Here is a 16,459-nt window from a genome sequence, read left to right as displayed (position 1 = left end):
GAAGAAATAGTGAACAAGTTAGAGTGTTATATTCGGCTACGCCGAATCTTAAATACCCACCACCAGAAACAGGTAAATCATCAAATTTTAACGATGGATTTAAATTCATCGTAATATATAACGTAATTTATAGCTGTGTGAAAATGGAAATAAAAACGTAATACACACCTTTAATATAATTTTGTTTGTAAAAATTTGTGATCCGATTTTTACGATTTTCAACATTTTATAGCTGTGTGAAAATGGAAATAAAGACGTAATACACAACTTTAATATAATTTTGTTTGTAAAAACTTATGATCCGATTTTTACGATTTTCAACATTGTTTATCCTAGTACTAAAATGAATTTAATGAATTTAACACATAGGAGGTATATTCTTTGATGTTATTTTTCAATTTCACTGTTTTTGAAGTCATTCTCAAGAAGTAATTTTTATGTTATTTTTTGAAAGTTATTTGGAATTGAAATATAATATTATCACTAATAAGAAAAATAGACACATTTAAAACAAAAGCCCAAAAATAATATTTTTAACTCATACAAATATAAGACCAAAAATATAACTTCAAAATTCAAAAGACCAAAAATATAACTTCAGTTAACATCACTACAGAAAAATGTTATTCTTTTGGAAGAACTTCGTTTTATTTTTGCTGGGTAGTAATTATTTTCCAAATTGAATAAAGTCCGATTTCTGATTTGGCCCATGTATGGAAAAAATACTTTAAAGAATTCATTTCATTCATTCTTTAAATTTAAACACTATTTATTCACCAATTAATTAAATTTTATTAAATTAATTGGTCAATTAAAAGGTCAATTTGTTGGAGGGTTGAAAAGTTATTTGAACGAAATTTTATATTAGGTCTCTTCGCGTACTCGATAATTTGTAACAATTTGCAACAATTGTTACTGGATTCCGTTCGCGTGCTTTTGAAAACTTGCAACGAGAGAGTAAGAGAGCGATAAAAATGACAGTTCGTCATTCCCCGACAGCCGGTTCTACGTACCGGAATGACCCGAATTATTCGGGCCTCCAAAACAAAATTTTCGAGATAAGCCGATATATGCAGCACAACAACATCGTGGTCGCTGCAGTCCAGGAGACGAAACTGACGAACAATTCCAGTCTGCAAAGTTGTAACGGATCCAACATTCTCCGAAAAGACCGCACCAGAAGTAACGGTGGGGGCATTGATTTCATCATTCATAATACCGTGTAGTATAGAGCTCTTTCTCTCGATTCTAACTCCAGAGACCAATATCTTGAAGTTCAATGTTAAACAAGGCGTACCTCAAGGTGGAGTACTATCGCCACTTTTGTTTAACTTCTACCTCTCTAAGCTCCCCGCACCTCCACAAGGCGTGGAAGTGATTTTATATGCGGACGACTGTACAATCATGGCGACGGGCCACAACATTGATGAATTATGCGTTCTGGTGAATGGTTATCTCCAAGAAATACATCAGTTCATCATTGCGCGTAACATGCAATTATCACCAGCGAAGTCGTCAACAACACTTTTTACCACCTGGACGAAGGAAGTAACCTAAACCTTGGCATCGTGCAGGATCCACTGGAACAGTCCTCGTATTCGGCAGCTTTGAACGACATTCATAGACACGCCATAAATTCCGCGGTCGCAGGATACCGCATGAATGTCGTACTTGGAGGTCGCCCACCGCCCATAGCAGACACGAAAGAAAACCTGCCGCGGAAAACAAGAGTAGTTCTGGCACAACTAAAATCGGAATGGAGCAATAGGCTCAATGCCTACTGGTCACGTATAGACCGTGCCGTCTGCAACGAATGTCCTGCATGTGGTCAGGGTCCTCATGATACCCACCACATATTCAACTGCTCAGCCAACCCTACTTCACTCTGTCCAATGAATTTATTGACGCATCCAGTTGAAGTAGCCCAATTTTTAGGCCTGGGCATTGATGTAGAACCCCCCAACTAGATTATTGTATAGTTTTAGCTGTTACAACAACAACAACAGTTCTTAGATAGAGAATTTTTTGATTTTACTGGATATTTTTTCCCCAGTTAAAAATATCCAACATATGTATATTCACAACATATGGTTGATATATGAACATGTAAACAAATCAAAGAAAACTAAAACTTGGTAAATTTTACATGTTTTGAAAGAAATATATAAATTAATAACACACTAATATTAAAAAAATATTTGTACTTAGATTTATTTCAATTTTATTTATCATAAATTAGTTTATAAAAGATTTTGTTTGTTGTGAAAAATAATAACAAATATTTGTGTAAAGTTTTATTTTACTAATATGTTTGTAACATAAAGTTTTAAAACAATAATATATTTATTTGTAATAATATTATATACGTTTTGTTAGCTTTAAATATCCATTTATTTATAAGAAAAATCATAGTTTCAATTGTTTGTCTTTTTGGTGTTTTGTTAGCGATTGAGATTTCAGCAAAAGGGCATTACTAATCTTTGTTTATAAACAAAAACTTGCAATTTTTTTTACAAATTCTGAGTCGATATAGCTATGTCCGTCCATCCGTCCGGCTGTCTGTCTGTCTGTGTAAAACACGTTCACGTTAAAACGAAGCAATATAAATTCCCGAAATTCACCCAAAACATTCCTTATTATCCGGTACAGTTTGTTTGGTATTGCAAATCAGTAAAATCGGTTCGCCACGAAAAAATAACGTTTTTTCCAAATTCTTAAGTAGTTTTCAAAGAAACTACCAAAGATATTTCAATGAGTTTGGTCACACATTATTTTTTGTGCCAGGGATCAGTATGTTCAAACTCATAACAATTGATCCAATATTTCCCATAGCCCCCATACAAAGGTGTATATTCCCGGAAATTAGTTTATCGTTAAAAACTTCCTTAAATATATCGGTACAACACAAAATTGTGTACATACAAATATAATATGAATTGAAATCATACTACCAACGTAGATCTCAGTCGATCCACAATTGGTCATAGCTCCCATATAAGGTCCACTTCCAAAAATCACCTAAACGCACATATTTCATTGATAAATTCGAGCTGAATATTTTTTGTGTAGGTAGGTAGGTATAGCTATGTCCGTCCATCCGTCCGGCTGTCTGTCTGTCTGTGTAAAACACGCTCATGTTAAAACGAAGCAATATAAATTCCCGAAATTCACCCAAAACATTCCTTATTATCCGGTACAGTTTGTTTGGTATTGCAAATCAGTAAAATCGGTTCGCCACGAAAAAATAACGTTTTTTCCAAATTCTTAAGTAGTTTTCAAAGAAACTACCAAAGATATTTCAATGAGTTTGGTCACACATTATTTTTTGTGCCAGGGATCAGTATGTTCAAACTCATAACAATTGATCCAATATTTCCCATAGCCCCCATACAAAGGTGTATATTCCCGGAAATTAGTTTATCGTTAAAAACTTCCTTAAATATATCGGTACAACACAAAATTGTGTACATACAAATATAATATGAATTGAAATCATACTACCAACGTAGATCTCAGTCGATCCACAATTGGTCATAGCTCCCATATAAGGTCCACTTCCAAAAATCACCTAAACGCACATATTTCATTGATAAATTCGAGCTGAATATTTTTTGTGTACATACAAATCATTCTACCAAATTTCTTTTCGGATCGGTTCATTATTAGTCGTAGCTCCCATATAAACCCACTTCCGAAAATCACTTAAACGCACATATTTTATTAATATCATATATAAGAAATCTATTGGAGTAATATTCGACTTGATTTTTTTTTTGCATATAATTTTTTCTTGATCGGTCATAATTGGTCTTAACTCCCATATACGGATCATTTCCGAAAATTACTTAAACGCACATTGACAATCAAAGCCATCGGGATAAAATTCGACATAAATGTGTATTTTGTATATATAAATCATTATACGGAATTTTACTTCTGAAAATCACTTAATACCACTTAATTCAATATTAAATGATTATATCCAGATAAAATTCTACATGAGTATGTATGTGTATAGATAAATCATTATATTAAAATGTTTGCAACAAAAATTTTGTCAAGTTATCTAAAAATTAGATAGTTAAACGAGTTTTAATAACAAGTAGCTTGCTGGTGGGGGGTATTTAAGATTCGGCACAGCCGAATATAACACTCTAACTTGTTTTTTTTTTTTTCATATAAATCATTATACGAAATTTTTTCTGATCGGTCCATAATTGGTCACAACTCCCATATACGGATCATTTCCGAAAATTACTTAAACGCACATTGACAATCAAAGTCATCGGGATAAAATTCGACATAAATGTGTATTTTGTATATATAAATCGTTATACGGAATTTTACTTCTGAAAATCACTTAATATCATTATAAATTTATTTAAATTAATATTCACATAAATTACAACAACACTAACAACATCTGTTGTCATTCTACTTTTTTCTTATTCCTCTTTGTTTACTTATAACAAAGTTAAATATCTTGTGTAAAACAACTCAACTGTGTGATATATTATCCATTATAAATCATACTGCTTTCCAATACAACACTAGTTGGTTCGTGTATTGACTAGTTTCCATTTACCACCGCCATCTGTTGTCGAGTAGCTACTTACTACCTGACGAACATATTTTTGTTAATTAATTTTTTATTATAATGGATTGTAATATCTCTGGGAGTGAACGTATGGTTTTTTGTTGGTTATGCCTCGGAAATTATCACTTGAAATGTAGTGGCCTAAGGGCACGTGATGCTGATTCAATGGGCTTGTTAACAGTGTAAAAACCTTAATGTTGAATTTTATAATTTTTTCAAAAGTTTTAAAGGTGAATTTGCAAAAATTTGTAAAGTTTTTATATCTCTGCAAGATAAATTCCAGAAATTTGGTGAATTATTCACAAACTATCCTAATTTGGAGAATATTAGTATGGTTCAGAATCCATCTTCTCCAAAACGTAAAAGGACATTGGATAAATCCCCAATTATTCCTTTAATTTCTCATCCATCCTCAAATGCAAACTCTAATACACTCGCAATACCTTCAATCCAATTTGGCGTTAATTCCGGTGAATCCTCACCAATAATTGTTTCGCCAACAATATCCACAATATCAGCTGAACACAATGTTGCTGCACCTAATTATACATTTCTTCCAGAGGACAATCAGGTTTTGGGTGCTCCCCCATGTGATGTACCTTAACTTAACGAAAATCCTCCTAAAGAACTTCGTACTATTCCACCCAGGAAAACAATTTATGCAACTCGGATCTACTATGACACTACAGTAGAGGACATAAAGTATTACATAAAAACGGAATTCAAGAATTCACTTCCTGATGTACTTGTCTATAAAATAAACTCCACAAAGAGGGCATCTTTCAAAATAATTGTTCCAGCTGAATTATTCGATCAAATTGTTAATCCGAAATTTTGGCTCATAAACGCACTGGTTCGTGAATTTATTTATTGCGAAGAAAACGTTGCACGACTTCCTTCTGCTACAAGACAAATTTCAAAAAACTAAATCAAAATCATGATCTTAATATCGTTTATCAGAATGTTAATGGTATTAATACAAAACTCCAAGACTTTTTTCGCAATAGTTACGACTTTGAATTCCAGGTATTGGTGTTAACTGAGACTTGGCTAAATAATAATACACATAACTCCGAAATATTATGCGATAAGTAAATTGGATTCGCTCCTACCTTCTAAATAGGAGACAATGTGTTATCTTTAACAATTCCAAATCTAAGAACATTAATGTTATTTCCGGAGTCCCACAAGGAAGTCACCTTGGTCCTCTTCTATTCCTGCTATTTATCAACGATCTCCCTAATTCCATAGAACATAGTAAAATCCTTATGTATGCAGATGATGTGAAAATTTTTTGCTCATTAAACGACAAAATCAACTCTACACATCTCCAATCCGACCTGATCAAATTTCATAATTGGTGCTTAGTCAATTTAATGGAATTAAATTTTAGAAAATGTTATCACATGTCCTTCGCAAGGTATTCTCCGTTCATAACTGACTACTACATTGGCGGCGTCAAATTAAAATCTGTTGAATCAGTCATAGATTTAGGGGTTAATTTTGATCGAAGTATCAATTTTAATTCTCATATTATTATGACTGTCAACAAGGCAACTGGTGTCCTAAGTTTCATAAAACGTTGGGCAAAGGAAATTTAATGATCCTTATGTGACAAAACGTCTATTTACAACATTAGTTAGACCCATTCTTGAATACGCATCCGAAATCTGAGATTCTCAGTACAACGTATACATTAGAAAACTTGAATCCGTGCAAAAACAAAATCTCATTCTTTGCCTCCGAAATCTCAGGTGGAATCCTGACACAAACCTACCTCCATATCGTAATCGGCTTGCGCTTATTAAGATTCCAACATTAAAAAGTAGAAGAATGGTTTCTAATGTCACATTTTTATTAAACTTATTACATGGAAAAATGAACTCCCAATTCCTTCTTTCGAATATCCGCATTAATGTTCCAAATAGACCACTTAGGTCTTATGTTCCATTATATAGAATTCAATAGGTCAAATTTTATAAATTTTGATCCTGTCCGAAGAATATGCTTAGAAGTCAACGGCCTATACGATCTCATTGATTTTTCTACGCCCACGAATGAAATAACAGCCAAACTGATTTATTATCTTAACTCAAATGTATATGTTTATAACCAGCGTTTAAATATGCAGCACTAGCACCACCTCTCTTGTATATGACTATAAAATAAATATGAAAATTTATAATTTTTGTATCACTTTGCTACAAAAAATTGCAGTCATATTTATTCGTATTAATATAAAAATTGCAACTCGTGTTTGTAGGCAGACATAATTGCAGGCCAACACAAATATATTTTTGTGCGTCAGCAGCGCACACTCAAATTTGTTAAACTAATATGGCGAGTATTGATGTTATTTTTGTTTGCGTTTAGTTTTTCCTAGCAGCAATGTAACTTTATTTTGGTTTTGCTACTGCCAGTTGTAGTTTTATTTATTATTTTTTGGCAATATTGATGCTGCAATTTGTAAATAAACATATGTATGTATGTATGTATGTATGTATGTATGTATGTATGTATGTATGTATGTATGTATGTATGTATGTATGTATGTATGTATGTATGTATGTATGTATGTATGTATGTATGTATGTATGTATGTATGTATGTATGTATGTATGTATGTATGTATGTATGTATGCATGTATGTATGTACATATGTATGTATGTCGATATTAATATGTATATTTATTATCATCCATATATCGGTGATATTCCACCTATAATATCCTGTACTGATTGACATATTAATTATTAAAATATAGTTTAAATATTCTCATAGTTTCTGTATGATATAATACAGAAAATACTACCTTGATATTTGTTTGTTTTTTCCTTAATGTATTACAAAATAATATTAACTACATTTCTTCAAAAAAAAAAAAAAAAAAAAATTATATAATAATCTTCCACATTTTAACAGTGTGATTTGAATAATTTGTAAAGTAAGCTCATTGGAATTCAACGAAAAATATTTTAATTATGTGTGTTCACCCTGTTTTGTACAAGGTGATTATAAATTTATTAATTTCTACAACAAAAAATATTTAAAACTATCATTTGGTTATAAAATTGTTAAGTATATATAAGTATAAGCATATTATCTTACAACTACATTGCTCAAAAATGTTTATTCATTAGAACAAAATAATAAAAACATCTAAAGAACGCTTTTAATTTGAGTTGTGTTCTATGGGGTAGCCATATTTTCAGTAACATATACATATTTATTTAATTCATATGGAGTTTCCAAGCCCCTAATAATAATTCTGACTCTAATAGTTTCCGAGAAAAACGATTTCTATATTTAATTCATATGGGAGGTGCCACTATGTATATTTTACAAACTATTTTTTATGTTGCGAAAAATAATTATCATGATAAAAATATGAAGGTAGTGTCATTCCTCTCTCTCAAAAAAACTTTTTGAAGTTTGCTGGTATTTTTTGAATTTCGTATTTTGTAAATAAATAGAACATCGTTGCCACATATGAAAAAGGGAAAAATAGTTTCTAAGAAATTTGTGTTGTGATTGTGGAATTTATGTTAATAATTTTCAAAATAATTTAGGTCCAGTGGTAACTGTTGTCGAGCTGTCCCGATTAAAAAAGGTATTGTTTTAGTTTGTTATTTAAATTGTATACAATGTAGATTATCATTTGAAAGGGTTTTGAAGCAATGTATAATTGTGTCCTTAGGTTTAGGTTAAGAAGGTTTATGTGCCATAAAAAGGACAACATCCACTCGGAGACCATAACGTTCATTGTAATTTTCTTCAAAGAGACTAAAGATCCAAAGACAGAGAAACAAGAACACTAAAAGAAAACAAGAATGATATAAAATATATAAAAAGGAATGATGAATTGAAACTGGTCCATTCTCATTGCGTTTCAACCCAGAAAATTTACCGAGTCAATTCCCTAATTGAAGAAAAGTGAGATAATCTCCAGTCGAATGATAAAAGCAGTAGACTGCTGGGGTTAAATCCCGCAATTTCTTCATGTTTGTTATGGACCCTATTCCCCAGCCATTTCAGCCTAATATTCTGTGTCCTAGGATAGTGGCAAATTATATGCTCGATGACTCTAATTAATACCCGTTAGCATGCCTATCAGAATCCTTGGAATGCGTTTACCCAGTCCTATAAGTATCTTGGTAGCCTTCATATCAAGTTCTGTCCCTAAGGCCTTTTATATTTTGCAATCCAATCTACTATTCCAGTACTGCTTAATGATGTCACTCATTCCCTCGAATATTAACATGTAATAATGGTGTCCATATTAGACAATAAACTGGAAGCAAAGTACTTAAAGATTTCGTGAATGTTAAATTTTTTCACTTGAAGAAAACCGTGTATTCTTGGACCGGATGGAGCACTAATTGCAATTGCTTGATACGGACAGCAACAGACATTCAATTTGATATAGGACTTAACAGGAAGTTTATAGTTTTGATTGAATTTTTTGTATATTTATTTAAATTTTTATTGAATTTTTTTATTACATTTGTACATTTTGATTTTTAGTTTAGTTTAAATTGAATTTTATTTTTTGATTTTGATTAAAAAATAAACAAAAAGAAAATGGGATTTTCGAAGTAAATGTGGTAGCACGATTTATTAAAATACCAGCAAACGTCAGATGGTTAATATGGCGACAAAAAGAGAGAATGACACTACATTGATATTTTTACCATGATAATTATCCTTAATTAGAGATTGTGGTAACACTGGTATAACTGTTTATTCATAAAATAAAATATAAAAAAAAACAATAAATAAATTTGCAGCTAGAAGTTGCAAAACAAAATTTAATTGCTGCTAGGAAAAACTCAGCGCAAATAAAAATATCATCAATAGCCATATTAGTTTAACAGATTTGAGTGTGCGCTGCTATAGCACAAAAATATATTTTTTTCTTGTACAACAAACAAGAGATTAATACTGTTCATTCGTGCTGCTAGAGATTGCAGTGTAACGGCAATATTTAGTAGCAATGTTATTTAAATCTGAAAAAGTTTAAATATTTTCAGTATGACGAGTGATAAAAATGTGTATTTTGCGGCAAATGCTGACTAATATATTAGTAAAAGTAAACACTGTGGCATACATTTTTTTGTAGATTTCATCGTTCTAGGGTGTGTACTACAACAACAAACTTTTTTTACCAAAAAATGTTACTATGGCCGTATATATAAAATGATCAGCCTTATTGCGAGTGTCGTTGTCGTGGAGATTATGAGTCGTAAAACAGTCGTTTCTATTTAATGGAATTATGATTGACGAAAATGACAAAAATGCGACTCTGTTGCAAATTCTGTTACAATTTTTGCTATCACGAGAGTCGTTTTTTTTCGTCAATTATTGCAAAAATTGTCGTCATAGTTTTTGTTTACGAGATTATAAAAAAAATTTAATAAAATGGATTCAAATAAAATGTAAGTATTTTTTATAAATGAATTATAGTTTTTATTAAGTATTTTCGGGAAATAATCAAACTTCAATTATTTGTAGAATTAAAATTACCAATTCCAGACAATTTGAAAAGATGGTGGAGCTTCTGGAACAAAATCCAAATTTGGCTAGAGTATTTAATTGTGGCATAAAAAAAGTATGTAAATGTTAAGGAAGAATGGAAAAAAATTGCAGAGAAACTTAACATTTTGGGTCCTCCAGTACGTACTGGCGAAGGTTGGATGAAGGTGTGGGCGGACTACAAATTTAAATTAAAAAAGAAATTAACCCACAACAAAAATGAGTGTCATGCTACAGGTGGAGGACCTTACAAACAGTTTGTGTTATCAGCAACTGAAGAGGCAGCAAGCAATTTATTACAATTGAAAACAATTTTTAATCACCGACCTGCGTTTGGAATCCAGCGCAAAACTCAAAAGAAAATAAATACTTATGAAAATATCCTCACCGAAGTGGAAAATTGAAAGAAGAAAAGCTTAAACTTTTAAAAGAAGAGTTAAAGAAGAAAAACGAATATAGAAATAATCTCTTAAAACTTCGAAAAGAAGAAATAGAAATAAAAAAATGCGCATTGAATTAGATGAATTAAAAAATAGTTTAATTTAATTTTTTAATATATTTTTATTATTTTTTATATTTATTTTTATTATTTTTATGTTATATGTACTAAATACCTGAAGGAACTGAATTTAATAAGTCAAATAAAAGGAGTTATATATTTAATGATTGCATTATTGTTGTTCTTATGGTTAAGCTACTACTGTCATCATAAATCTCAGAATTTATGTCTACTGTATTAGCCGATAGTATATCTACTTCAGGATTTTCCATTTTATAACTAATACAAATGTTGTGCAGAGCTGCACAAACAAACAGTAATTTTTCCACATAATTCTGGAGAGTAATGTAATTGCCTTGCTCCAAGTATACATCGAAATCTATTCTTAAGTACCCCAATAGTTCTTTTGACTACATTCCTAGTTCTTGAATGGATATTGTTAAATCGACTTTCAGGAGTTCATTCCCCAGCTGATCTGAATGGAGTTATCAAATATTTTTCCAAGGGATACCCAGCATCTCCTAATTAAATAAACGATAAATACTCAGATTTTTTTATTTTATTATATTTACCTAACAACAAAGTGTTCCTTTCACCGTTTTCATAACACTCTCTCAAGTGTTGTTTTAAATCGCTGATATTCCACACTAAAGAATCATGGACAGATCCCGGATGATCAGCAGATATGTACCTAATTCGGAGTTTATGATCACATACCTTTAATATAAACAAATTGTTTTTAATTACAATCAAAAAAGATTTTTCTTTAAAAAATGACCACTGTCGCATTGAGGTTGTAGAAACCTTTCCTATTTAGAAAATTGAAACGTTCTTCAATACGTGGTGCTAAAATCTTTATATGTGTTCCATCAATACAACCTATAACTCCGGGAAAACAAGTTTTGTTGTAAAAATATTCCTTTATCTCGAATTTTTCATTTTCATTTGTGGGAAGTGTAATCCAAATTGGACAAAGCTCGTCATACATAACATTAATGCACTCGTTGAAAGCTTTGCTGACAGATGATTGGCATAGGCTAACATAGTAGTCGTTATCAGCACCTTTTTGATAACTACCTTCAGCGAGTATGGATAAGCATGTAGCCCTTGTAGATTTACTCAATTTTGTAGAAATTTGTTCAAGAACATATTTAAATGCAGGTTTATTTAATCTGAAGTAGCTAACAAATCTTAAAAAACATTATTATTTTATGTACCTACAATTGTACAAGAACTTTTTTACTTACTTGGAGTTTGGCATGGAAAATATATTTGACTCCTGTCTTAACATTCTTCGTATAGCATTCAATTCACTCACTGTATATTCCTCCTCATCTTCAGAGGATGAAAATAAAGAAACACTCAACATTTTGTTTTCAAATATGTGAAATTTTTATTTAAAAAAAAATAACCGCAGCCATTTTGTATTTTTTTGGCAGGGTGGTTCGTAAATATTTAAAATTCATACAGAATACAGCTATGACATATTAATGCTTTAAGTACTGCATGACTATCAACCTAAAATCTTACCAGAGACCGGCGAACAATGTGATTCCCTATTAGTACCGTCACTTTCAAGATCGCTAAATCACCACTTGGAAGACACAACCCATCAGGGAGTCAAGGAACATTTTACACCGTTTGTAACACATCGAAATATTGGTCTAATGTCCATAAAAGTATACGCGGGGATCTTATTACAGTCTAAGACCATCTAGCCAATATTTGCCAAAATAATTTTAGTTGATGGAGTTTTTTATTGAAAATGGACAATATCGGTATACGATAAACTCATCAGGGAGTCACCGTTTGTAACACATCGAAATATTGGTCTAAAATCCATAAAAGTATAGACTGGGATCTAAGCCAATATTTCCCAAAATATTTTTAGTTGATGGAGTTTATTATTGAGCTTCAATATTCCAGTATAGCGAGGAAAAACGACAAAAACAAGTTTTATAGGAACTAAAATCTTTTTTCCAAATTTTATGAGGATCGCTTCATATTTGATACTGCTCTCATATAAGGTCAAAATCGTTTGGTCAAATTTAAGGGGATCGATCCATAATTTACCCTATCCCCGATATAAGGTCCACCTCGGGAAATTACTACCGCTCATAACTGGCTTAAAAATGTATATCTATAAAATTCGACATGACAACTTTTATATGAAACAAAATTTATCTGTTGAATTTTATAAGGGTCGGTCCACAGTTGACCCTAGCTAAAATCGCTAAAAATTATGCCATCCGATTTGTATATTTCCAACTTAAAGTACTATATAGGTTTTTATCGTGCACAAGATCGTCCGATAGCAGTTATATATCAATTTATATATACTTTCATTATAAAATTTTTTGTAAAAAAAAGTTTGTTGTAGTACACACCCTAGAACGATGAAATCTACAAAAAATGTATGCCACCCAATTTCTACACTTCCAACTTAAAGTTCCATATAGGTTTTTATAGTGCACAAGATCGTCCGATAGCAGTTATATATCATTTTATATATACGGACATAGTAACATTTTTTGTAAAAAAAAAGTTTGTTGTTGTAGTACACACACTAGAACGATGAAATCCGGGAAAAAATATATGCCATCCGATTTCTACACTTCCAACTTAAAGTTCTATATAGGTTTTAATCGTGCACAAGATCGTCCAATAGCAGTTATATATAATTTTCTATATACGGCCATAGTAACATTTTTGTATGAAATCCGGAAAAAAATGTATGCCATCCGATTTTTACACTTCCAACTTAAAGTTCTATATAGGTTTTAATCGTGCACAAGTTCGTCCGATAGCAGCTATATATCATTTTATATATACGGCCATAGTAACATTTTTTGTAAAAAAAGTTTGTTGTTGTAGTACACACCCTAGAACGATGAAATCCGGAAAAAAAATGTATGCCATCCGATTTCTACACTTCCAACTTAAAGTTCTATATAGGTTTTTATCGTGCACAAGATCGTCCGATAGCAGTTATATATAATTTTCTATATACGGCCATAGTAACATTTTTGTATGAAATCCGGAAAAAAATGTATGCCATCCGATTTTTACACTTAGAACTTAAAGTTCTATATAGGTTTTAATCGTGCACAAGTTCGTCCGATAGCAGCTATATATCATTTTATATATACGGCCATAGTAACATTTTTTGTAAAAAAAGTTTGTTGTTGTAGTACACACCCTAGAACGATGAAATCCGGAAAAAAATGTATGCCATCCGATTTCTACACTTCCAACTTAAAGTTCTATATAGGTTTTTATCGTGCACAAGATCGTCCGATAGCAGTTATATATAATTATCTATATACGGCCATAGTAACATTTTTTGTAAAAAAAAGTTTGTTGTTGTAGTATGCCTTCCGATTTCTACACTTCCAACTTAAAGTTCTATATAGGTTTTTATCGTGCACAAGATCGTCCAATAGCAGTTATATATAATTTTCTATATACGGCCATAGTAACATTTTTTGTAAAAAAAAGTTTGTTGTTGTACCCTAGAACGATGAAATCCTGATAAAAATAATAATTTTTTTAAAGTAAATCATGAAAATCAATTTTTTTGAATCTTTTCCACGTGCAGAAACACATATTTGTAAACAGAAATAACTCACCACACCAAAAAAATTTTTATTTTGATAAAACAGCTGTTACGGTTTGTTTTATTTTTCGTCGGGTTGTTTTCTTTATGTGCGTTCGTTACAACGTTTACTCTGTTATTCAAATTTGTCATTCTTCAAACATCCTCAGATACTTCATTTTCGAAAAATAAGAATGGCAGTATAGTTTTTAAAAATCGTTCCACAGAGAGGCTGGATAAAGCTATAAAGGTACCTACACGACGGAGCATTATGGACCATTTAAACATTCAAACATGTCCTTGACATTTGCAGTCCTTTTTTATGTCGAAAATTCATTTAAAACTTTCATTACAGTGATATCTTAATCAAAATTTAATAACTTTAAAGCATTTTGAATAAACGCACTATTTTATGCATGACAAATGCATCGAAACCTTTTAAGGTGGAAGAACACAACACGTGTTGAGGCGGCAACGCGGCATCGCGTCAAAAGTTGAAAGATGCTGAACTTTTCGCGTTTCAAACTACAGTGTGTAAATGAAAACACACTATTTCAACTTTTTTGATAGAAGCCTATAACGCGTTGCCGCGTACAACGCGAGTTGTGTACCTCCACCTTTATAATCGAATTTGCCTTTTTGAGCTTAGTAAATCCACTTTCAAACTTTCTTTGAAGTCCTTAAATGTCGATTCCATAGAATATTTGACCATGGTAATGATTACAGCTATAAAATTATGGTAAAATTAAAAGAAGTACAAATACTAAAAAGAAGCACATTTGCGTACTTCTTTATAGGTTATGCAGTTAAAAGTACAATTACTAAAAAAAAGTACGCGTACTGCTGAAAACAGTACGTCTGGCAAGCCTATACATACTTAATATTATTTTTATGAATAAACCCTTTAAGAACAGTGACAGTCATTTGACCGGTCAATTGACTGACACTACTGAGAATGTATCCATCGCAAAGTATACAGAGGTGTCACTTTTGACATTTAAAAAAGTCTAAAATCAGCTTTCGTTTGATTTTGAAATTGTTTGGTGAGAAGAGGTATATAAAATACAGTTAAAAAAATCATTGAAATCGTTTTGTGCGAAAGAGAGGGAAATAGTTTTTTGCTTGTGACGCCTCTGTATACCCTGTGGTATCCATCATTGCGTAGAACAAAGCTCCCATCACTTTTTTAAAGGCAATATGTAAAAAGTGATGGAATCATTTGTGTACATGTGATGTTGCATCACCGTTGCACTTATGAGTTCTATCGACTTTTAAAACATATATTTGAGCTGCTCACTCTTTTGTTGTTTGCTAATCATCGATGATATAAATATTAGACACGATTCACGAAGGGTAGTCATCTTGTCGCGATGTGAAGGCTTAAGTGCAATGAATCCTATGGGCCATGCTGACGGAGTCAGCTCTGCCCAAGCTGGCTGGCTCCAAGGGGTCACCCTTGTCAGACGGGTCATAGGACGAGCGCGAAACTAAGAACTACCCCTCCCAGCTGGCAGATGTCTGTTTCCCATATTGGGCGGTTTGCCAGTACCGCTCTATCGTTTGTTTTTCCTATCACTGAGATAGGGCAATCGATAGAGCAGTCCGATTGAATCCCTAAAGGATTCATGCACTTAAATGTGCAGTCCGAAACCCATCAAGCGTCTGTTCCATATTGGGCGGCTTGATGGTCTGTTTGATCCCAGAGGGACGGCAGTTTTATGTCCTGGCAGTTTCGTCTCTTGAATGGGCCAAAAATATCCTGGCTAGACAACATGACTCAGATCCTCCAGCCAAAGCAGAAGTGACGAAGTCTGCTGCTGAGGCGCCTAAACGGCAAAGATCAGAGAAAGAGTCCCCTTCGTTGTCAACCATCCAGCCGACGACTAAACGTCCAAAGAAGGCGCAAACCGTCGTCGTTAATAGGCCTTTCAGTGAGGTTGCCAAGAATCCACTGGTAAGGGCTATTATCGACATGAGCAATAGTGACGGGGCCATCTCTCAAGATAAATGGGGGGTCATCCGTCAACGAATGCTCGGGGTGTACTGGAAAATCCTTAAGGAAATTCCAGGACACGCCCCAAAATGATGACGCTGGTTGGTTCCAGGGTCACATAAAACTGCTGGCTTGTTCGAATGAGCACTCTGCATTACTTATCAAGCTAGCGATTGAGTCCCTTGGGGAAGTGTGGCCAGGTGCTATGTTGGACGTGGTCCCGGTATGTGAAATTCCTCGCA

General features: G+C 32.5%; 1 protein-coding gene across 2 annotated transcripts in view; it reads right to left on the bottom strand.

The window, feature by feature from the left end:
- The window catches only part of LOC119611996 (flightin), a 149,292-nt gene that overhangs the window by 118,191 nt on the left and 14,642 nt on the right, over window positions 1-16,459 (bottom strand). The gene's annotated exons all lie outside the window — the stretch shown is intronic.

The sequence above is a fragment of the Lucilia sericata genome, unplaced genomic scaffold (genome assembly GCF_015586225.1).
Source record: "Lucilia sericata isolate MDLA Ls3-8-SP2 unplaced genomic scaffold, ASM1558622v1 Contig000032F_arrow, whole genome shotgun sequence".
In the NCBI taxonomy this organism is placed as follows: domain Eukaryota; kingdom Metazoa; phylum Arthropoda; class Insecta; order Diptera; family Calliphoridae; genus Lucilia; species Lucilia sericata.
Note: the sequence above shows the minus strand (reverse complement) of the source record. Positions and strands in the feature narration are given on the sequence as shown.